Here is a 22,435-nt window from a genome sequence, read left to right as displayed (position 1 = left end):
GTCATTCAAAGTCTCTAAAAATTACCTTAAGGGCATCCATTAAGTAAAACATTTATTCAAGAAAACCTACTAAATCTCAGCAAGAGCAGCAAGAGTCTGTGGTATTTCAGTCATGAGTGGCTCCCTTCTACCTGCCCCTCACTAAGCTCAACTTAGTGGAAGTTCCACTCTGGGTGGGTGTGGTCAAGAAGATGGGCCTTTTTCTCCCCTCATATCCCAGTCAAGAAATATGGCATCCCACGAGGAGGATCTGGCTGCCAGCATTTCTCATTCTCTGCAACTCCAAATGATAGAGGCTGAATTCCTGATGAGTGCAGCTGAGAGGTAGGGTGTTCCCTACCTCCACGCAGACCTTGTGTATATACTAGGCTTGTCTCTATAGGCCAGGTGCAACAGGCCAAGAATACTAGGGCCTTGATGATTCTCACTCCAGCTAGTTTGTAGAGCAGAGGTTTCATACTGGGAGAAGCAACCCAGCAAGGCAAGAGATTCCCAATGCTCAAAGCAGTGGCTCAGAGATTTTGCCCAGGGGGAGAGTCAGTCCATAAGAACAGATGTAGCTGAAGTTCTCCTCAACTCAAAGGAACTGACTTTGTTTGAAGGAGTATGTGGCAGTTCAAGCCTAAGGATACTCTAGAAAATGATGGAGATTTTAATGGTGAGCAATTAAGAGGAGGCTGATAGCTCTATCAGAGCAAAAAGCCTAACCACAGACCATCTTGTTTATCAGAGAGAACCAGAGAAAGGCCCAGCTAAGAGGAGTTTTCTTGGGGTTAGAGCAAACCTCAAAGAATCACAACATAAAGCTACCCCTGCTTAAATGTAATTGGATCCAACTGTGAAGCAATGTATACCCCCAAAATTATTGAAAAATAATTGAGCAATCCGCCAGAAATTCGTGTAGTTTAATAGAAGGAGGCAGACAACTTAACAGAGGTATCAAGGAAAAAGACAAACAGAGCCACGCTGAAACCACTATCATCTCAGGGTGACTGTGCTCATGCTCACAGCCATACCATCTTAGGAGTGACATCAGAGGATTTTATTGTATAGTATGTGAATTCTACATCAATAAAGTTATTTTAAAAAGTGATACAAATAAGAGCAAAGTGAACATTTCCATTTGCTTCCCCTTAAAAGTCACTTGAGAAGAACATGGGCCTGCAATTCTTCTTTTATGTTTGGGTTTATTTATTTTCCATTTGCCACAAGTCATAGTACATGTCAAAAGAAAAGGAGATCTTGAGACAATTTTGGCCATTTGTTCTCCTTCCCAGCATACTTCGTGGCACAGTTACTTAGACATCAGCACTGGAATAGCAGGAACATCAAACAGGGAAATGCAGGGTAAGTTGGGAGAGTCTGCTGGTCTGATGAGGTTTATTTGCTCACTCTCTATATGAGAGAGTTCTTAATGCTTGGTTCCTGGCTGCTTTGATGTCTTTTCTATGTCTATTTGAGCTTACCAGATTATATGTCCCCTCTTCAAATTTATATCAGTAAAGGAGAGCAAGTAGCAAGCATCATGTCTTCTGCAAAATCACTTTCTTTGGGAGCCACTCATACCAGGATGACCCAGAAGGACCTCAAATTTGACATGTCCAAAATTGAGCGCATTCTTCCCCTCCTGCCTCTGCTACCCCTGCTCCTTCTGTATCTCCAATTCTGGCAGGACACAAACTGGAAAACTGGAAGTCATCGTAAACTCCTTCTTCTGCCTTAGCCACACAGCCGATCAATCACTCATCCATCTACCTCCCAAACAGCTCTGTGTCTTTCTGCTCTCTTTCGCTGCTCTTACTGGCCTAGCTCAGGCCGTCATCATTTCTCCCTTGGACTGTAATAGCCCGGCACCCTCTGTCTTATATCTCTGTCTTTAGAATTGCCCCCCACTGGCTCACAACATCTGATATGATTTTACACGGGATCAAGTCCAAGTTTCCCAGTTATACCCAGAATGGCATATAAGGTCCTTCATTCTCTGACCCCTGCTTATTGCTCAAGCCTCATTCCCCAACCTCCATGCTCAGGCTCATCTCCATACTCTTGACCATGAAGTTCCCTCTGTCTAGACTGACCTTGTCCATATTTTTCAAGCAGCTAAGCTCTATTCATCCCTTCAGAACCAGCTCAGGACTAATCTCGGAGTAGCCTTCTCTGACCTACACACTGTGTTAGGGACCCCACCTCTGTTTTTCTATAGTTCTTTTTGCATGACCCCATCTCTGCACTATGCTGAAAGTGTTAGTTTATTTGGAGGTTTTCTCCATTAGACTGTGAGCTCCTTAAGAGCATGGGCTATGTCTTAGTCTTCCTTATATCCCCCCAGCTCCTAGCACAGGTCTGACCTAGAGAGGATGCTCAATGTATATGTTGTCAGAGTGACCATCAAGTTGGTACTTAGAGGCAAGGTTTATGAAATCTAATCTTTCTGACTTGATACTTGATGATGCAGTTGATAATTGGTTAGATGCACCTCCTTTATGCTCCCAGAGTGTTCCCTCATTCCCCTTACCACTGTGATAATCATCCTGTATGTTTAATGGCATTTCCTTCTTTATTTACTTGTCTGGCTCCTCACTAAATGGTGTCAGCTCCTGGAGAGAAGGGTTCGAGTTTCCTCTTGGTCACTGCTGAATCCTTTGTGCAGAGCCCAGTATGCATGGTGGAAAGTATCCTCTGGGCAGGTGAGCAGATGTGAAAGGAGGGACTGTGTTGGGAATGTCCATTTCTCTGGTCCATCCCACCAATCAGGTGGAGTGTAGAGAGATGGCAGTGCTGCTCTAGCAAAAATTTCCCGCTCCCTAATACAAACACGAGCCTGGGGAAAGGGAGGACCCCACCAGCAATGACTACCTGCTAACCTAGATTGCAATTGTGGGCCTCAGCTTTCAGTATGGTCCAGTTGTTGCAACAGAAAGCTTTTGGAAGAGATTTTATTCCTTATAAACTCCTGGAGAGTTAGGAGTATAGAACAGACCTAGAGAGAGAAAGCAAAACTATTTCAGAGAGCTGCACTGAGAATTGGATTAGTCATTGCAGGATGGGCATCAGTTGTTACTAACATAACTTCAAACACAGAACTTTGAAAGAGCACGTCTGTAGTCAAATAGAGATTGAAACAGAATCTTGATAGAGCCCCAGTGTTCAGATGTTTATAAACTGTAAGATGCCTCCTTTCTTGTGCTCAGTCTTCCAGGCACCCCTCTCTCCTCTACCTTTTTAAGGTTTTCCAGTGAAAACTGAGAAATCTGCTAGACTAATTCCAAAAAAGCTGTAACACTGTGTCTCCTTCTTTATTGAGTGTGGTCATAGTTTTCAGCACATGAGAATCAGCAGGATTACAGGTGTCTCTCTAAAACAAACAAACAAACAAACAAAAAGTTGACCACTTTTCAGTGCTGCTTAGTGTGAAAACATAAAGACATACTGAATATTTATCAGTGCCAGGGTTGTGTGGGTCTGCCCACACAAACACAAGCAAACTTTGTCATTCCACTCAAATGAGCCAGTGGCAAAGGGAAATGTTACTTATTTGAGCAGACTTATGTTACTGTAACTTTGAACAAAAGGTGCTGGTCCAATGTCTCAGTGTTGATCATAAACAAAAAAAGCTTTGAGCCTAGCCTCATCCAGAAAAGAAACTCCTTTGTAGCTTGGACTTTAGGCTGAGTTTGTCATGCACCTGCCCTATCATCCATTCCCTAAGCATTCTAATACTCATTTCTAAAATGAGGATTGAGTAAAACTATTTTTGTTTGGGAAATGTCCTGAGATGTCCTGTGATGACCAGAGACTCTGTCAGGTAAGTTTAACCCCTAAAGCTGGGCTTTGCTCCCCTAGAGGAAACATTCATTAACATTTGTTGAGTGTCTACTGTGAATCAGGCACTGTGCTAGGGCACTTTACATGTGCTCTCTTCTTTAACCCTTAAAATGGCCCAATGAGGGAGGCATTCACATCCCTGTTTTCCAAATTGGTGACCAAGACTCAAGAAGAGTAAAAACTTACCCAAGGTTGCACAGCCATCAATTGATAGAACTAGTATGCAATGCCAGCTCTGGCTTACTTTGAAGTGCATGTCTTTGCTCACCACTTCACCACACTGGTCTCTTAGCTCCTGGATGCTTGAGAAAACCACATCTAGCCATCATCTAGAGGTAATCTGCAGCCTTTATAAGTCACTATTTTTGAAGATCACTGATTCGGGTAGCCTTTGTTTTAGGATAGCTTTTACATTTGTAATGTGGTTGTGACTGTGGATTTCCCACTAACCAGAAAAGACTGGCATGTTGTACCACTTTAATCATAATGCTTGAAATAATTACTACATAATTTCAACACCTTGCCTTATATCTCAAAATAGGGAGATGATGATGTACTAACGGAGGATGTTACACTGACAGCCCACTTAGGCTTTCACCAAATTTGTTGAATTGTAAGCCAAACAACAAATAGAGGGACTTATTAGGTAAACATAGTTAAAATGCATAGCTTCCTGAAAGGCTGCTGATAGTAGACATTCATGAAGACTTGTGCAGGTGCCATTAATTTTTAATTTACCATCTGTAGAGTCTGTACCTCCAAATATCATTTTTGGGGTCTCTACTTGGGCAGTGTTCCAGGTTGAGTATCGGGAGTGGGAGGAATATTCCAAACCCACACCTGTTCAGATAAATGGTGATATCATTAGCAACAAGAAGTAAGTGATCATGGCTTCTCCCGCTTTTCATAAATTACACAAAATAACCATAATGCTGCAATTTAGTGGTCCAAAGTTCATTCTATTCAGCAGGCCATCCATAGTCAACAGTTTAAAGAAAAGGGACCTGCTGAGAAAATAGTGGTCTAATCAGATGCCATAAAATCGAGCTGATGAGATGAGTCTTATTTCTTATTTTGTAAGGGGATTCTAATGAAGCAATGCTCGGAGGGGATTCATAACTTTCATTATTCAGGTCAGCTGCATCCAGTTCCAAATGAGGCTGGGGAGCCTAATCCTACAAATTATTTGTAGACATGCTGGATTGTGCAGAGGACTTATTAAATCCCAATTTCCTCGCTGCCAAATTGTACACCTTGTCTTGGTTCCTATGAGGACTAATGAGAAAGCTTTGGAAAAAAGGTAAATCAAAGGGAACAGTAATCAAATGAAATGTACTGAAGGATGGTGCCTCAAAAACAAATTCATCAAATGCTGAAAGTGGAAGACAAGAGGGCTCCGTTTGTGTACAGCACAATAACAGCTCTCACAATACGGTAAACACCTCTGAGGCTCAGGTGGGCAAACACAGGCAGGTTCAAACGGGAAGTTTCCATGACACATCTAGCACACCTTTCTCTCCAGAAAGAGCCTGAGGAGGGAGGGAAGGGAAGCTTGGCCATTTACTTAAAATCTGCCCACTAGGCCCATAGGCCTCTAGAAATCATCTACCTGTCAATGTACAATTATCTCCTGCCAGGGAGGCATAAATAGCCCAACTGTTAATTTCTGAATTTATTCAATAAATAGTTTCCCAGTGGAATATATAGGAATTATGTTTGAAGTAACTCCAATATGGTAAGTGGGAAATGGACGTATTTCCTTTTGGCAGCACTGAATAGATTGAGAGTGTATTTTTAATACTTTCAGCATTAAGGAATGCATTAACAAAGCCAGACAAAGGAATCGGTCACCAGCTCCTGGGGAACAGAGAATCTTTCTGCTGCAGCTCTTGGCTATTGCCTTCTCAGCTCTCTGCCCTCTGCCACTGGGTTGTGTCTTGCTTGCTTGCAGGAGAAACTGAGGCCATGGAGAGGAAGGAGCTCATACTGTTGTTAAGATTAAATGAGGCAATGCATGCAAAGCTCTTAGCAAGGTGCTTGGCACCTTAAATGATAAGCACTCAATAAATGATACTTAATGTTATTATTATTATTACTTTTGCAGTCACTATCATTATCATAGGAGGAGGTATCTACCTTTATTTTTTTATTTTTTTATTTTTTGTATTTTTTTTGAGACAGGGTCTCACTCCTGTTGCCCAGGCTGGAGTGCAGTGGCAAAATCTTGGCTCACTGCAACCTCTGCCTCACAGGCTCAAGCAATCCTCCCACCTCAGCCTCCTAGGTTCCTGAGTAGCTGGGTCTATAGGCCTGCACTACCACACCTACCTAATTTTTTGTATTTTTAGTAAATACAGGGTTTCACCATGTTGCCCGGGCTGGTCTCGAACTCCTGAGCTCAGGCAATCTGCTCACCTTGGCCTCCCAAAGTGCTGGGATTACAGACATGAGCCACCACTTCAGCCATATATAAATCTTAATGTGTTGAAAGTTATTTGGGATTCTTGTTCTCTAAGATCCCAGTGACACTTCATGTGGCCCATATGGGATAACCGAAGTGAGCTCAGCCTGTCTTGCCAGGTGAAGTCCTTTCAGTACAGCTTGATCAACCTTAACTAAATAAGTCTGGTGTCTAGTGATCATAGCTCAAATAAAGAGGATTTCTCTTCTGTGTATAACATGGTTTATAAGCTAGGAGTGAGGGGTAACCCATCTCTGGACTCATTAATCAATTCAACAAATATTGGTTGAATGCTTACTAGTTCTGTGCCAGCCTTACTTTTGGATGCTGAGAATAGAGTGATAAACAAAAATAGACACAATTCCTGCCTTTATGTAGTTTACAGTCTGGTGGATGTGAGGTGGGGGATGAGGGAAGGGGAAGAGACAGACATTGAACTCAACCTACTGGAAGATGTGTACTTGAAACAATGTGCATGATCCCAAAATGATTATATCAAAAGAAAATTTCACAGAAGAAATAACAGAACAGGTTTTCAGTCTGTCATTTCCAGAGCACTGGTACCTTATTAGCCAACCAGACATAGGCAAAACAAACAAAACAAAACAAAACGAAGCAAAACAAAAACACACACACAAAAAAAACCAAAAACAACAACAACAAATCAAAACAAACAAACAAAACACTGAAGCTGCTCCTGAGCCTGAAATCTCCATCCAAAGGAGCGGGGCAGAAGCATGGAAGGAAACTCTGTGAAGCCACTTGTACCCTTGCACTGCCCCAACCGGCAGTAAAGTGAAACAGGTCATACATGACACCCAAGAGTATGAGAGTGAAAAGAGGCACTCCGTACTGCCTTCACTGGTGACTCACTATGGCCATTCATCCAGTCAGCATGCATTTACTGAGCCCTTACTAAATTCCAAAGGGTACACAGTAGTCCCTGCTTTCAGAGAGCTTCCATTCTAGTGATTGGCCCTGAGTCACTAACCAATGATGGTGAGTTCATCTACATTCCTAAAGGTAAGGGATAGCTAAATTAATATTAAAGGTAGTTTGGAAATGTATGCCAGGCAGAAAGAACAGCAAATACAAAGACTGGAAACAAGAACAAGCTTGGAGTATATAAGCAGCAGAAGAAAGTCCATTGGGGCTGAGCGCGGTGGCTTACGCCTGTAATCCCAGCACTCTGGGAGGCCAAGGCGGGTGGATCAGCTGAGGTCAGGAGTTTGAGACCAGCCTGGCCAACATGGCAAAACCCCATCTCTACTAACAAATACAAAAATTAACTGGGCGTGGTGGCACACACCTGTAATTCCAGCTATTCAGGAGGCCGAGGCTGAAGAATCGCTTAAATCCAGGAGGCAGAGGTTGCAGTGAGCCGAGATCGCACTACTGCACTCCAGCCTGGGTGACAGAGTGAGACTCTGTCTCAAAAAAAAAAAAAAAAAAAAAAAGAAAGTCCATTGGGATTGCAGCATAGTGGATGAGGAGAGATTGGTGGCAAAGAAGGCAGGAGAGAGTTCTGGCTTATACAACTGGGTACATGGTGGTGCCATTCACTGGGAGAGGGACCATGGGAGAAAGAGGTTATTATAGATTGTCATTGCTCCCATGTGGCACAATTTTGCCACATGATCATCCTAGGCTTAGGATCACTAAGGCCATTTCCAACTTACTAATAGGCAAGTTTTCAAGGTCTATTTGTGAGATGGCTTTTTAAAATCCAGAGTTTGTTTTCCCATAGAGTAATGTTATATGTGGCCAGCAGATGGGCTGTTGTATTGGAAGTTTGACCGTCCAAGACCCAAGCGTGGAGCTGGAGTGAACCTGGACAAAGTGCCATTCATGGAGGGACTTTGTCAATGTCAAGGCCCCGGTGTAGCCATGGATATCATCTGAGTGCTGCCTGTGGCTAAATTAGCGCTCATGGAGTATTGATGGGCAGGACCATAGGATTAGCTCAGGCCAATGGACCATGAGCAGAAGTGATGTGAGTTACTCCTAGGCCAGAGCATTTAATGGCTGGTAAGCCATTAATGTAAGCAACCTCTTTCTAGATGGCAACCCATGTAAGACATGTAGCAAGAATGAAATGGAAATGTGTATTACTAAAATTGTGGGTAGTTAGCCCAATGTAGGCTAGCCTGCCTTATACAGTGGTGTTTGCCGTTTGGCAGTCTAAATCCATCAGGTCCTCCTGTGTACCATGCCATAGGTGGAGGAGGTATTAGATTGGCCATGAAAAATATACCTGGGTGGGCTTGGTGTGGTGCTCATACCTATAAATCCAGCACTTTGGGAGGCCAAGATAAGAGGGTCACTTGAGCCCAGGAATTCAAGACTAAACTGGGCAACATGGCAAGACCCCATCACTACGAAAATAATAATAATAAAAAAAATTAGCCTGGCACGGTGGTGCCTGCTTGTGGTCTTAGCTACTCAAGGGACTGAGATGGGAGGATCACTTGAGCCCAGGAAATAGAGGCTGCAGTGAGCTGTGATGGCACCACTGCATTCCAGCCTTGGTGACAGAGTGAGACCCTGTCTCAATAATAATAATAATCACAATGCTCATTTCAGATATCCAGCTAGACTTGTCCTCTTGCTCGCTTGACCTTTCAGTATGCTAATGTTTACTCTCATTTCACTGTGCCTCTATTCCCTAACTGCATAGCTTGACTTTCAATAACTGCCCCTCACGGCCTACCCAGCTTCCTGACACATTTTCATGCCTTTCTCTGCTTTATTGACCTTGAGTTCCCACTTGCTTCTCTTCTCCGCACACCATCTCAATTTGAGCATCCTTTGTAGCTATACACAGGATACTCTCACAAACAACTCTTGGCACTATGAGAGCCTCATCAAGCCCCATCTCCACAGGATAAGGGAGTTTTTAGATACTAGTAAAAAAGGGAGCCAATGGTGTTTTCTGGGGAAGAAATACTGAACATGAGGAATGTAGGATAAAGGTGAGACTGCCAATGAAAAATGAGGGTAGAAGTCAGAAAGACTGGAAATTAGTGCAGAGCAAAAAATGGCTCAGGACCAAACATCTGAATGGTGCCTGGTTGACTGAGATGAACTCCCTCGCGTACTTCCTTAGGGGTGCCAGCTGTGTGGTATAGGGGCAGGCCCAACAGCTTAAGAAAATAGAACAGGTAGGACTTGGCATCTATAAAACTCAAGACTCCAGGTAACATGATACCTACAAAAACATTCTTCCAGGGTTGTAGCTTAGCTCTGCCATGCTACTCTGGCAGACGCAGTAGGAATATTCCCACCCCAACAAGTAGAGAAAGCAGAAATCATTGGTGATGACTTCTATGGCTAAAGGCAGCTTCTAGTGTTGGGACCTGGACTGAAGCCTTGGAATGTCCTTTTTACCCCATGAATGGGATCTTCCAAAAGTTACACAGTGGGGGCTGCCTATAATCTGCTGTGTTTCTGTCTAAGCCAGTTTTGGGTCCAACCATGCACACAAATGATGTGGGCCCTTTCGTTTACAATGTCTCAGTGACTTTTGCACAAGAAGCTTTTTTTTTTTTTCCCCCCGCCAGTTGAAGGCAAGTGCTAAATAAAACAGGAAAAAAGGAAATGGATGGCATTGGGGCCAGAAACAAAGACACCGAAAGATATTAGTTCCAGATACTCGACTTCCACAGCTGGCTGGGATGTTTAACATCTCTAGTTCTGATCTGTTCTCTCACTTTCCTTAACACAGCCACTTTCTCTGTTATAGATACACGACTTAACTTTTTGTAGGAGAAGCAAAATCCACTGGTAATTTTTCCCCCCTCGATCTCATCCTAGAACCCAGCACTCAGTAGTTGCTCAATAATGTTTGTTGCCATGAAATGTTTCTTTTCTTTTTTTTTTTTTTTGAGATGGAGTTTCACTCTTGTTGCCCAGGCTGCAGTGCAATAGTGTGATATTGGCTCATGGCAACCTCTGCCTCCTGGGTTCAAGTGATTCTCCTGCCTCAGCCTCCCGAGCAGCTGGGATTACAGGCATTCGCTACCATGTCTGGCTAATTTTGTATTTTTAGCAGAGACGGGGTTTCTCCATGTTGGCCAGGCTGGGCTCGAACTCCCGACCTCAGGTGATCTGCCTCCCTTGGCCTCCCAAAGTGCTGGGATTACAGGCATGAGCCACCGCCCCCGGCCGCCATGAAATGTTTCTATCTGAAGAGCAGCCATCCCAGTACCTTACCTTTTCCATTCTATTGAACCCTAAACTATCTCACCTTGTTTTGCCTTCCTTCCTCCAGCCCTAGAAATACTAGAACGCTGTCTACACAGTAGAAATACTAAGATTTCCAAATGAATACATGCCTGCTTCTCTTCTTCCTTGGAGACTCATCAGGAGAGTCAATCAACTGACAAGTATATACTGAAAACCTACAGTGTAGCAAGCAAGCAACAGCTGCAGGGTAGTTACAACCCTTTGGAGAAAGCTCCAGGTACAAGGTAATATTGTCATGAATGGTTTCCATGTCATTTACTTTTCCCACATATTAACGTGCTGCTGGTTCTAATTACTCAGAATATTATCACTGTTACTGGCTTTACGTTTCTCTGTGTTTTCATAGACAAGGCAGTTCTAGACATTATAGTAGGTAACAGACCAAGTAAATTCAATTTAATTTGATTAGCTATCATTTGCCTATCATTTATCATTAGAAAAACCAATTTTTCTGGTTTTTATAAAGGATTTTCACAGCATTTCCCAGTTGAGTCCTGTGTCAAGTATTTGACAAGGTATGATAAGTTGAAATGTTTCAAATTGCATACAATTTTCCTCAAGAAACAATGTTTTACACCGCATGTTCTCACTCATAAGTGGGAGATGAACAATGAGAACACATGGACACAGGGAGGGGAACATCATACACCGGGGCCTGTGGTGGTGTGGGGAAAGGGGAGGGAGAGCATTAGGACAAATACATAATGCATGTGGGGCTTAAAACCTAGATGACGGGTTGATAGGTGCAGCAAACCACCACAGCACATATATACCTATGCAACAAACCTGCATGTTCTGCACATGTATCCCAGAACTTAAAGTATAACAAAAAAAAAGAAAGAATGTTTTAATACAGGGTCCAGCAAACTATGGTCCATGGGCCAAACAAGCCTGCCAGCTGCTTATTTTTGTAAATAAAATTTTATTAAAATACAGCTATGCCTATTTTAAAAATATATTGTCTATGACTGCTTTCATGAAATATAACAGTTGCAAACAACTGAAATATCTTCCATGTATTAAATGCCTGACGTTTGCAATGGCCATCACATTCAGTCTTTTACTCAATCCACATGACCTCTCTGATGTAATAATAGCTAGCATGTATTGTACTAATCAGAGTTTTGTTCTTAATCTGGTGTCCATAAATTTAGATGGGAAAAATTACAACAAAATTAGAAAATTAATTTCCACTAACCTCTAAATGAAAGCAAGCCTTTCCTTCCATTATGAATGTAGGCAACAAACCAAAGTCATATTTGCAATACCTGTGACTTTATTACCAGTAGAAATATCATAGGTACTTTTCCAGTACATTACAGTTGTTGTAGTTATCTCACAATACCACTTACTTTCCTTATTGCTTTGAAATATTGGTAGATATTAGACAGACTGCTAAATCTTGTTATTTATTCAATATGCTACTAAGGAAGCATGTATATCACAAATTTGTTTTAAAAATATGTCAATAACTTGATTTCATTATAACTAGTTTTCCCTTTGTAATCCAAAGTATTGCATTTATGTATTTAAAAATATTATTCTGAAAAGGGATCTGCAGGTTTTCACAGGCTGCAAAAGGAAGCCATGCAGAAGTTTAGGTAGATCTATACTGAGTGCATTAATTCACTGAATACTGGCAACTACCCTGGGTGGTGGGTACTACAACGAGCCCCTGACCACTCCCTTTTTACACAGGAGGACAATGAGGAGCAAGAAGATTGATTTAATTGCCCAAAGTCACAGAACTAGTAGTGGGGCTGAGATTTGAACCCAGTCTGAGTTCAGAATCTATGCTCTTCATCAATATTCTGCACTATGTTACTCTTATTGTGTCACTATCCCAATTTTACAGGTGAGGAAATCAATTCTTTTTTACAAAGGAGGATGTTAAAGGCTGTTGTGAATAGGGAAAAACATGAAAAAAAATTCTTGAGCTCTCACTATGCCAGGCTCTTTTCAATCATATCTCATTTTATCCTCTTAATGGCCCTCAGTGATTGACTGATGAGTGAACTGAGACATAGGGAGGATAAGCAACTTACAATCACACTAGTTTGAAGCCATGTTAGCATCCAGAGCCTCTCTCTCTCTCTCTCTCTCTCAACTACACCATGCAACCTAATTAGTATGTAAATTATCTCATGCAATCCTGAGATCTTATTTCATTCGTGGAGTTTTAAGTGAGGGGAAGATATTGCAAGGAAATATCCATGCCCTCTTTCCTACTAGAGCCAAGAAATTTTTCATCAAAACAGATGGGCTAAATCAGTATGGATCTGCATGATGCAATTTTAAGCAAAATATTTCATGTGAGGTTTAAGAATTTCACAAAACCACGTGTAAGAGTCAAATTTAAAAATAAAGTAGTAGATTGATATCTATTTCTATGATGAATGTTCTGACTGACAATATAATACAGGAAAATAATACTTTCAAGCAAGAAAATTGATATCAATATAATTTTTTAAAAAAGGAATTGCAATAAATTATAGTGCAAACCTGTTTGAAGGATCTCAAATAAAACTGCTTAAACAATGCTGACTTAACTTCAAAACTATATTCTTGTTCAATTAGTTGGCCTGATTCCCTCAGTAAACTTCAAATCAAGGCCGAATTTAAAGTATTTTGTATCAGTTACAATTTACAAACCAAGGAAAGAAGCTACGAATGAGAAAGTCTTTCTGGGTAGGAACTGCTTTGCTCAGATCTGAACTGTTTATACTCACAAATCACAGTGTGTGTAGTTCAGACATGGCCTAAGCTTTTCCTTGGCAATAATGCTCAAGTCTGCCCTAAGAGAATGCAGAAACTCCGCCCCCAGAAAGCCGTTTCATTAGCAGCCTGCCTCTTCCTGCTAGGAGAGCTTCGTTTCCCAAGGCTCTCAGTGGTCACAAACCACGTTTCTAATGCAACTAAAAGATTCCTCTTCACGGACACTTAATGATGCCGAGTGTGTCATTACGACAAAAACAAACAAACCTTGTCTTCAGAAAGGAAATCTGGGGCCTCATAGTCCAGAAATGAACACAGAAGAGTGAAATAAAATAGCCTGTATTTGGAGAAGCCCTTCAGGATTCTATGGGGCATTGGGGAAGGAGGCCTGGATTTGCATTTGGCAGATTCATTCCTGGCTGCAACACTTAGCTTCTTAGAACCTCAGCTACTTCATTTGTTCAAAGGCATTGGATTCCACCAGCCTGCCACTATGCAGGAGCAAATCCAGCTATTTATTAAGTATCGTGTGCTGGGTCCTGTATTAAGTATGGAGTGATTGTGAAAAGCAATGTGTGCGATATAAGCATTTAAGAATAGTTGGTTACGGGTAAGGTGTACGATATCATCATTATTATTACATGGTCATGATCTCTGACACTTCTTCCTTTTGTCTGTTTTATTTCTATTTTAAACAATGTTTATCGATTTTTTTCTGATTATATAATTTGTGAACAAGTTCATTGATCTGAAAAACACAGGAAGGTACAAAGAAAAAACAAAACTTCCATAACCATGTTCATATGAGACAAAACCACCCAGTCAAAAATGTGAATTAGAAAATAACTAAGGGATCAGAACCCATCTGGTTGAACCACACATCTATGCATGTGTCCTTCCCACCATCTATCCAATTTGTCCCTCCCTCCGATAATACACAATGGCAGACACTGTGTAGGTGCCGGGTATGTGCATGGTGCAGGACCAGAGTCATCTGTGCATCTCCAAACTCACAGAATGCGGGGGGTGGAGGGGAGGGCCCTAGAGAACGTGCAGCCGCCCCCACCCCCACCACCACCCCCCGCCCTGCATCTTTTCCAGAACAGGAAGAGAGAACATCTTTGTCGTGGGTGACCCCGCAGCGTGCTTGCTTCCCATAGAAATGGAGGAGACATTCCTACCCTGGCCCCTTGGGTTCGAGGACAGGCTCCATCTGGAGGGCCCTCGCCCAGTCCAGGAGATTCCTTCATTTCTAAGAAAAGTGCCTAACTGCGGCCAGCGGCTCCTACAGACCCCTGTATGCCCCCCTCCGGTCCTTGCCCGCCTCCCCTTTCGAAGCCTCTCGCTTGCTCGCTCGGGATTGGATCAATGCAGCAGAGTGCTCTTTGCTGGGCCTTCATGCCCTGTGATCGCCCAGCCCGGGGCTTTAGGAGCTGAGCGTATCAATTCAGGCCCACTGAACTGTATTTCCCTAGCCCGGGCCCGCCCCCGGCCTTTGTGCCGCGCCCGGTCCGCCCCCTTTACTCACTCTGCCTTCATGCTTTGTTTGGCAAACACAAAACGCCCGGCCCAGCGGCGGGTCCTTTTCAAGCTTCGCAGCCAGCACTTGAAAACGCCGCGAGGCTCGGGTACCTGGGAACACCTCCGGGGCCAGGCAGAGTGGACGCCCAGCGGCTCGTGCCCCCGCCAGGCGCGTCGGTGGTCTGGGCCGCGCCCCCCGAGACGGCCGGCCTGAGTCTGGGCCGAGAGGCGCGGGCTTCCCCACCGCGCTACCTTGAATGCCCGGGGCATCACAACTTTCTAGGCGCCGGCGTTCCCTTTGAAAATCTGGGGCACTTTCGGGGCCCCCTCGCCTTGCCTTTGTGTTTTAAATGGCCTAGAAGTTCACTTGACACAGAATTTAGAAGCCTGAGAACCGGTTTCCATGATGCACCCGGAGCTTTAACCACAGCAGCCTTTACTGGACACTAAGGGCTGCAAAGGCTCTGGCTCAAGAAGAATAAAAGCAGCAACATCGGTGGGAACAGCAGCTACTGTTTACTGAGCGCTTACTGTGTGCCAGGTGTCACGCTAAGTGCTTTACAAGCATGACGAGGTGCAAACTTAATTTACAACAACCTGTGATGTTGGGATTAGAGCTTCTTGTATTGAAAAGGAAGCTAAGGATCTGAGAGGCTAAGAAAGCTTGCTCCTAACCACTCCTCAGTCGAATGAATGTCCTCTTTACTTAAATAGTGAAATCCGTTGACGTCCTTTCTTTTTTTCTTTTTTATAAAGAGAACGGGTCTTTCTCTGTCACTCAGGCTGGAGTGCAGTGGGGCGATCACGGCTCACTGCAGCCTCGACCTCCTGGGCCCAAGCAGTCCTCCCACCCCCGCCTCCCGAGTAGCTGGGATCAGGGGTGCACCACTACATCCAGCTAATTTTTAAATTTTTGTAGAGACGAAGTCTCACTATGTTGCCCAGTTTGGTTTTGAACTCCTGGGCTCAAGTGATCTCACCTCAGCATCGCAAAATGTTGGTATTTACAGGTGTGAGCCACAGTGCCTGGCTCGTTAACTGACATCTTTTGGCCCGTTATAAGAAGTTTTTTTGTTTTTGTTTTTGTTTTTGCTATTCCTGAACATGTCATTTTCTGTCCCGCTTTTATCAGTTGCCTTCATAGCCTGAGTGGAAGAAACTTTTAGGTGTTCTCATACAATAATTATTAGAGTAGCCTCATTTTGTTGAAGATTTATAGTGTGCCAGGCACTTAGCTAAGTGATCAAATACATCCTGTCATTGGATCCTCAAAACCATCCTCCTGGGTGAGTTCTGCTATTGTCTCCATTTTACAGTGGTGGAAACTCAGCAAGCTGAAGTAACTTGCCCAAGGTCACACAGTCAGAGAGGACTTCACAGAGCCAAGGCTTGTCTGAAGCCAATGTGTGTTCTTTTTTTTTTTTTTTGGACAGAGTCTCACCCTGTCGCCCAGGCTGGAGTGCAATGGCACGATCTCTGCTCACTGCAACCTCTGCCTCCCGAGTTCAAGCGATTCTCCTGCCTCAGCCTCCCGAGTAGCTGGGACTACAGGTGCGCGTCACCACACCCAGCTAATTTTTATATTTTTAGTAGAGACGGGGTTTCACCATGTTGGCCAGGATGGTCTCGATCTCTTGACCCCGTGATCTGCTTGCCTCGGCCTCCTAGAGTGCTGGGATTACAGGTGTGAGCCACCGCACTGGCCCCAGTGCCTGTTTTCTAAACCATTAGATGATTTGCCTTCTATTATTATTAATTGTGTTTTTATGTTTACAGTTCTTCAAAGGGTGGCTTTTTGTTTTCCAAAATTTGCCTTTCAAGATAACATAATTGACAATCACTTGCTTTGTTATTTTAAGTCCCTTTGGGATCATTTTTTCCTTGAAAAGACTAAAATAGCTTCAAACTGCAGTAACACAAAGGGAAACAAGGAGAATTGGGCTCCTAACTTAGGTAGGTCCACCTGTTAACAGGTGTTTGTTGGAGGAAGAGAAAATGACTGATGCCAAACTAATAAATTTTAGAACATCCACATCAAAGGGAGCAGCACATGCCAAGACCCTGTGGTTGGAAGGGGTATAGCAAGTTTCAGGGACTGAAAATTCAGTGTGGGTGGAGCATAAAGAACAAGGAGGAACATGGTGTGAGATGGGGCTGGAGAGATACACATGTGGGGCCTACCCATCATGGGCCTACAAAGTCCTGCTGATGTTTTGAGTCCTTACCCTAAGATCACTGGGAAGCCATTGAAGAGTTTAGTAAATAAAAGGTGCCTGTAATCCCAGTGCTTTGGCAGGCCAAGGTGGGAGGATCATTTGAGGCCAGGAGTTTAAGAGCAGCCTGGGCAAGATAGCAAGACTCTGTCTCTACGAAAGAATAAAAAATTAAAAAGTCAAAGGGTAACATGGCATTCTTAAAAGATCACTCTAGCTTCAGTGTAGAAAACATATTAGGAAACATAGTAAATCTAGGGAAACAACTGGTAAACTATGTAGTTGTCCAAGCATGAGATAATGGTGGCTTGGATTAGGGTGATGATAGTGGTTTTCTGCTATTAATAAATGGTTGGCCAGGGGCCACGCACGTAATGTCTCAGATCTTCAGTTTTCTCATCTGCAAATTGTCCCCAACACCATCAACCTTTCTCACATAAAGGTCAATCAAAAAAGAACATATACAGGCAAGCCATTAATTTAACATAACGATAAGCCAGGTCCAGTAATTTTCAATCCTGATTAAGTAACATCTGCTACTTTGCATTATCATGTAATGACTAGGCAGAGCTATAGGTTTTTTTCAGGTTTAGTGTTAACTATACAATAAACCCCTGACTAAAACACACTTCTCCTTGTAAGGACTTAAACCATTATAGATAAGGCTAGAGTTTCCCTTGACTTCCTTCCCAAATCCTGATCCCTTTTGTCTCTCCTTAGAGGCAATGTTTAAAGTCCTTGAAATTTGAACTTCAGAAACGCAGCTGATGATGCAGACCAACCATTTGTAGCTGAATTCATCTAGAAGCATAATATTGGGGTCAGCTGGAAATACCTAAAAGAAAAACTCTCTCTTTTGGGGCAGCTGCTTTGTAATAGACATCTGTGTTCATGGATCCCCATATCCCACTGTGGTCAAAGGTCAGTTGGATCTCTGCAGGGTTGAATATTCTCCACTTGTACTTTGAAACAGTAAGTGATTTGTTTGCATATGTACACTATACGTCACTAAAAAGCATGTTGTTTTTGGTTGAAAGTGCAAGTGTTCTGTGTCTTCAATTTGATCATAAAGTGAGCACACCTATGAAACCAGCACCCAGGGCAAATTCAAGACTGAGAACATTACTAGCAGCCCAGAAACCCTACTTGGGTCCTCTTTCTATCACTATTCCTCACTCAGAGATAACTACTGACTTCTAATGGCATAGATTAGTGTTGCCTATTTTTGAACTTTATGTAAATGGAATAATACAGGATGCACCCTTTTGTGTGTGTGTGTGGGGAGTTGTTTGTTTGTTTTTGTTTTTGTTTTTGCTCAATACTAGGCTTGAGAGATTCATCCATGTCCTTTGCATGTAGCAGTAATTCATTATCAGTGCCGTTGCATAGTGTTCCACTGTGCAAATATAACACACAATGTATCCATCCTATTGTTGATAGACATTTAGGTTGTTCCAATTGGGGTTACTTGATTTTACTATATTTTGTATTACACCTGAGCAGGTTTTTCAGCTTTAAATTTACACTGTCATGAGAATGAAATGCCAACAAAACAAAGCTGATTATTTTACCCTCTCAAACTTAAAGTCCTTTGTTGGCTCTCCCTTCCTTTCCTCTGAATTAAATCTGAATTCCTTAGCATGACACTCAAGATCTTGTCCAACATATCCAAAACTAAATGTTGAGCCTCATATCCTGCCACCAAATTCCAGCTACTCATTTCTAATTACTCCCCAGTCATACCAGGCTTTTTCATGACTCTATGCCTTTTTTGCATGTGCCTTTCTGATGATTTGAGATGCTTTCTCCTTTATCTGGAAAACTTCCACTGCTTCTTTAAGATCCCACTCCAATGTCACCTCCTTTGTGAAGCCTTCCTGAATACTTGTAGGCAGAATCAAGTGACACCATCCTCTGGGTTCTCCTACAATTGGTTCAGCTTATTAATTTTATTTTCACTTAAGAAAGACATTGCATTTAGTGCATATTCTAAACACTTGAAAAATATTAACTCATTGATCCTTAAAATAACCCCTTTGGGATAGGTATGATAAAAAGAGTACTTTTGCCAAGTGAGGAGACTGAGGCACACAGAGGTTAAAAATGACTCCCCTACCTTATGATAGGTGGATGCAGATGTATTAATTTGTAGATGCAGAGCCTAGGTCAAAACCCAGGCAGCCCAACCCGAGAGCTCAGGCTCTTCCTTACTTTGCCACACTGCTGCTATCTCTGGGTTGCACTGCCCTCTGTGCTCGGATGAATCAACTGGCTGACATACCAGTCTCTCCCACTAGACTGTATCCCCTGTTACCATTTCATTCCTATTTGTGTCCTGAAAGCCTGAGAGAATGCTCAGTAAATAAGGAATATGGTTGAATTCACTAAGGGGAGTGGTTCAGAAGAGCCTGGGAATTTCTAGGTGTGAAATGCAAACAGGTTGCCTAAACAATTAGCTCAAGAACAACGTTCATCCAGGTAGAAGGGTTGTAAGGCTTAAATACGATCATGGGTGTAAAGTGATTAGCCTGGCACGTGGCAAGCGTGTGGTAAATGTTATTTTGCACTACACTAATAATAACAGCAGTTCACATTTAACAAGCAATTACCATGTTCCAAGCACTGCTGTAAGTGGTTTATTTAACTAATTTAATCCTCATGATAACACTATAAAGTAAGTATTATTGTCAGAATCTAAGCAGTAAAACAGAAACCACTTCAAGTGTAAACAACAGTGAGAATTTAATGCCTGAAATTGGTGACACAGTTCAGGGAAGACCTAAGAAACAAAAATGGGTTGAAGAGGCAACCTGGACATTAGTAGTAGCAGGAAGCTGCTAACACCTATAGGCTGGAGGGACAAAGGGAGGGGACAGTGGTACAGAGCCAGGGGCTGCGATCACCCAGTGGAAGCTAGAATCACAGTGGCAATCTCTGGGATGGAGAAGGAGGGGCCACCAGCAGGGGCTGGAGCCACAGAAGAGATTCAGCCTTGAAGGAGAAACTGCTTGAAGCAGAGATACTTTCAAGGCTTCCTGGGACATGGGCCTCTCAGTGCTGAAACCAGAAGAGTCCTGGACAAACTGGGACAAGTTGGTCACTCTGGGGCACAGAGAAGCAGGGGAAAGAAATTATCTGGCTTCTTTTTTCTTTTCCCCCTTCTTTCTCCAGTGAGTGCCTCCCATTGGCTAGACCCAGCAGGACGTCAGCCTGGGAAAGAGCCTGAAGGGGTTAGACCCCCTACCATACAAAGCAGAGCAGGCAAAAAGCTAGAAACGGACTTGAGGATCAACAGACCCACGACTGGAACAGCCACATGATAGGCACAGAAACTTTTATGCACAAAGGCAACAAACCACTTGCAGTCTGGGTCTTTGAGTAGCCCCTATCTATAGGGTTGGGTTCGGGCAGCCAGGAACTAGTTTTAGCTGTGCAGAGCTATTTTCAGTCCTGAGGGGCTGTGATTAAACATGACCATGTGACCTGTGACTCCAGCCTCTATCACAACCCATTCCTCTTACACAAAAGGTGAGGCACAGTTCTGCAGTAGATCCCACCTCATGTTGGACAGTCAACAGCACCAGGGCTGCTGGACACAGGGACGGCATTGAGCTAGAGAGTTTGTGCCAATGTAAATCAGCAATCACTAAGCATGCTGTTTAGTTCAGCTGACATTTTATTTTCACAGCAAGATTGTTGATGAAGCAAGTAGTGAATTGATTTACATTCTGGCGCAAGCTCCTTATTTCGTCATGGACCACTAACGAACAGTTCTCAGACTGGCACTGGTGTTTGGACCACACTTTTGTTGGCTTTGTCTCTGGAGAAATAATGTGGTTTAAAAGTAGAGGGAAAAAAGCATCAGATCAGGGCTCAATCTCTGCTTCTTTCACTAATTGTGTGAGAAAGTCACTTAACCCCTCTCTTAGGTCAGTTTCCTCCTCTGTCAATACCAACCCAAGATGCCCTGCCATCCACACCGGGTCACCTCTGAAGGTTGTTTCCTTTACTGTGGGGCTGAATCCATGACTGGTTGGAAAAGGGGTGGATATCTTATTCTTAATCTGCCACAAAACTTGGAGCGGGGAGGCACAGAACTACCGGGACATACCCATGCTCAATGATGGGGCATTGAAAAACAGAAATAGCCCCTAGAATGTGTGGCACAAAATAATCCACTTATACTGGCCTTGTAGCAAACTATGAGTGTGTGTGTGTGTGTGTGTGTTTATGGGTGTGTGTTTGTGTGTATTGGGGAACATGGTGATAGAGTGGGGTGCAGACAATGGAAAGAAGAGTCGGGAGAGTGAGGGGTGGGGTAATGTGACTGACTGAGCTGCCCAAGGGAAGTGGTAACCAAATGAAATGACTATCATGGAGAAGTCCAAAGACACTGAAGGAGAACTGCCCATGTGGATAGGCATGTTATGTGACAGTGCCGACAGATGGATACCATGTGTAAGCTTCACTGGATCATGCCAAGAGTTCAGTGGATGTGGTGGGAATTACTGTGCCTTCTGGGGATCACATCCTAGCAGTGACACAGGGTTGGGAGCCAAATTGGCATGTCCTCCAAAAATGTGGGTAGGGCTACCCTGGCCTGGCTACATTTTACAGCCCTTACCTTGGCCAGGGGACCAGAGTGTGCGTGAGGGTCAAAGCCACCAATGTGCACCTGTGTGTTCACTCACAACAGCTGGGCCACCTCTTTAAGGGCAGCCTTGTATTCCTCTGGTCAGAGGCCAATCCCTCCCCCACCTCCCTTCCCAAACACCCAGCTGCTGTGCTGGGAAGGGCCATTAGTGAGGACAGAAGGAGACAAAGGGGAACCTCTTGTGTCTCCAGGTCCTGCAGCTCCCTAGCTGTTCCTATGGGCACACAGATGTCTGCAGGCTCTGTGAACGTTGTCTGATAGCCAAGGAGGGCAGTGGGCCAGGTCAGGGAACTGGGACTCCAGCCAGCACTGTCTGCCCTGGACTATCGCCCAGTCTGAGTCTTTCCTGCCAGAATCCATGCCAGGGGAATGTCCAGTGGTAGATCCAAGTATCCCAAGCTCTTTAGACCCATGATGTCTTTACAGAAAAAATTATGTGCCTGTTGTGAAAGGGCCTTGGTGTCTCACACTGAGGCCAGATGTTAGAAACTATTATCTGGAGGCGGCACCTAGAGAAGAACATGCTTGGGGAGGCCACAGCCCATGTGGCAGTGAGGAACATGCTTGGAGCCTTAGGGAGTTCTGGGGAACCAGGTGGTCCTGTTGCTCTGGTAGATCCACACCATTTAGTGAGATCACATGAAAACCCTTAAATAACTCAGAGTTACTGGGAGTCAGACTTCAAGCAGAACTTTCAAGCCCTTTCTCCACCTTCCTTCATCTCTTCTGGTTTTATGTTGCTCTCCTCACTTTATCTCTCTTTTCTCCTGTATCCTATTTGATGCCTAGTGCCCAGGAACT

At 43.6% G+C, this 22,435-nt stretch overlaps 1 long non-coding RNA gene and 1 other non-coding gene across 3 annotated transcripts in view; both read right to left on the bottom strand.

Moving 5' to 3' along the window:
- Positions 1-22,435, bottom strand: part of LOC129053083 (uncharacterized) — a 365,830-nt gene that overhangs the window by 7,577 nt on the left and 335,818 nt on the right. Inside the window, exon 1 of one of the 2 annotated variants that reach the window (XR_008518208.2) lies at positions 14,775-15,239. The exons of the other annotated variant lie outside the window; for it this stretch is intronic. This is a non-coding gene — a long non-coding RNA (uncharacterized LOC129053083). Of the gene's footprint in view, positions 1-14,774; positions 15,240-22,435 lie in introns of those variants that run through there. 2 annotated transcript variants of the gene reach the window in all.
- On the bottom strand, positions 3,224-3,285 carry LOC112131144 (U7 small nuclear RNA). The gene has a single exon (XR_002913285.2). It is a non-coding gene; the product is annotated as a U7 small nuclear RNA (small nuclear RNA).

The sequence above is a fragment of the Pongo abelii genome, chromosome X, assembly GCF_028885655.2.
Source record: "Pongo abelii isolate AG06213 chromosome X, NHGRI_mPonAbe1-v2.0_pri, whole genome shotgun sequence".
NCBI classification, from domain to species: domain Eukaryota; kingdom Metazoa; phylum Chordata; class Mammalia; order Primates; family Hominidae; genus Pongo; species Pongo abelii.
This window is presented reverse-complemented; position numbering and strand designations above follow the sequence as displayed.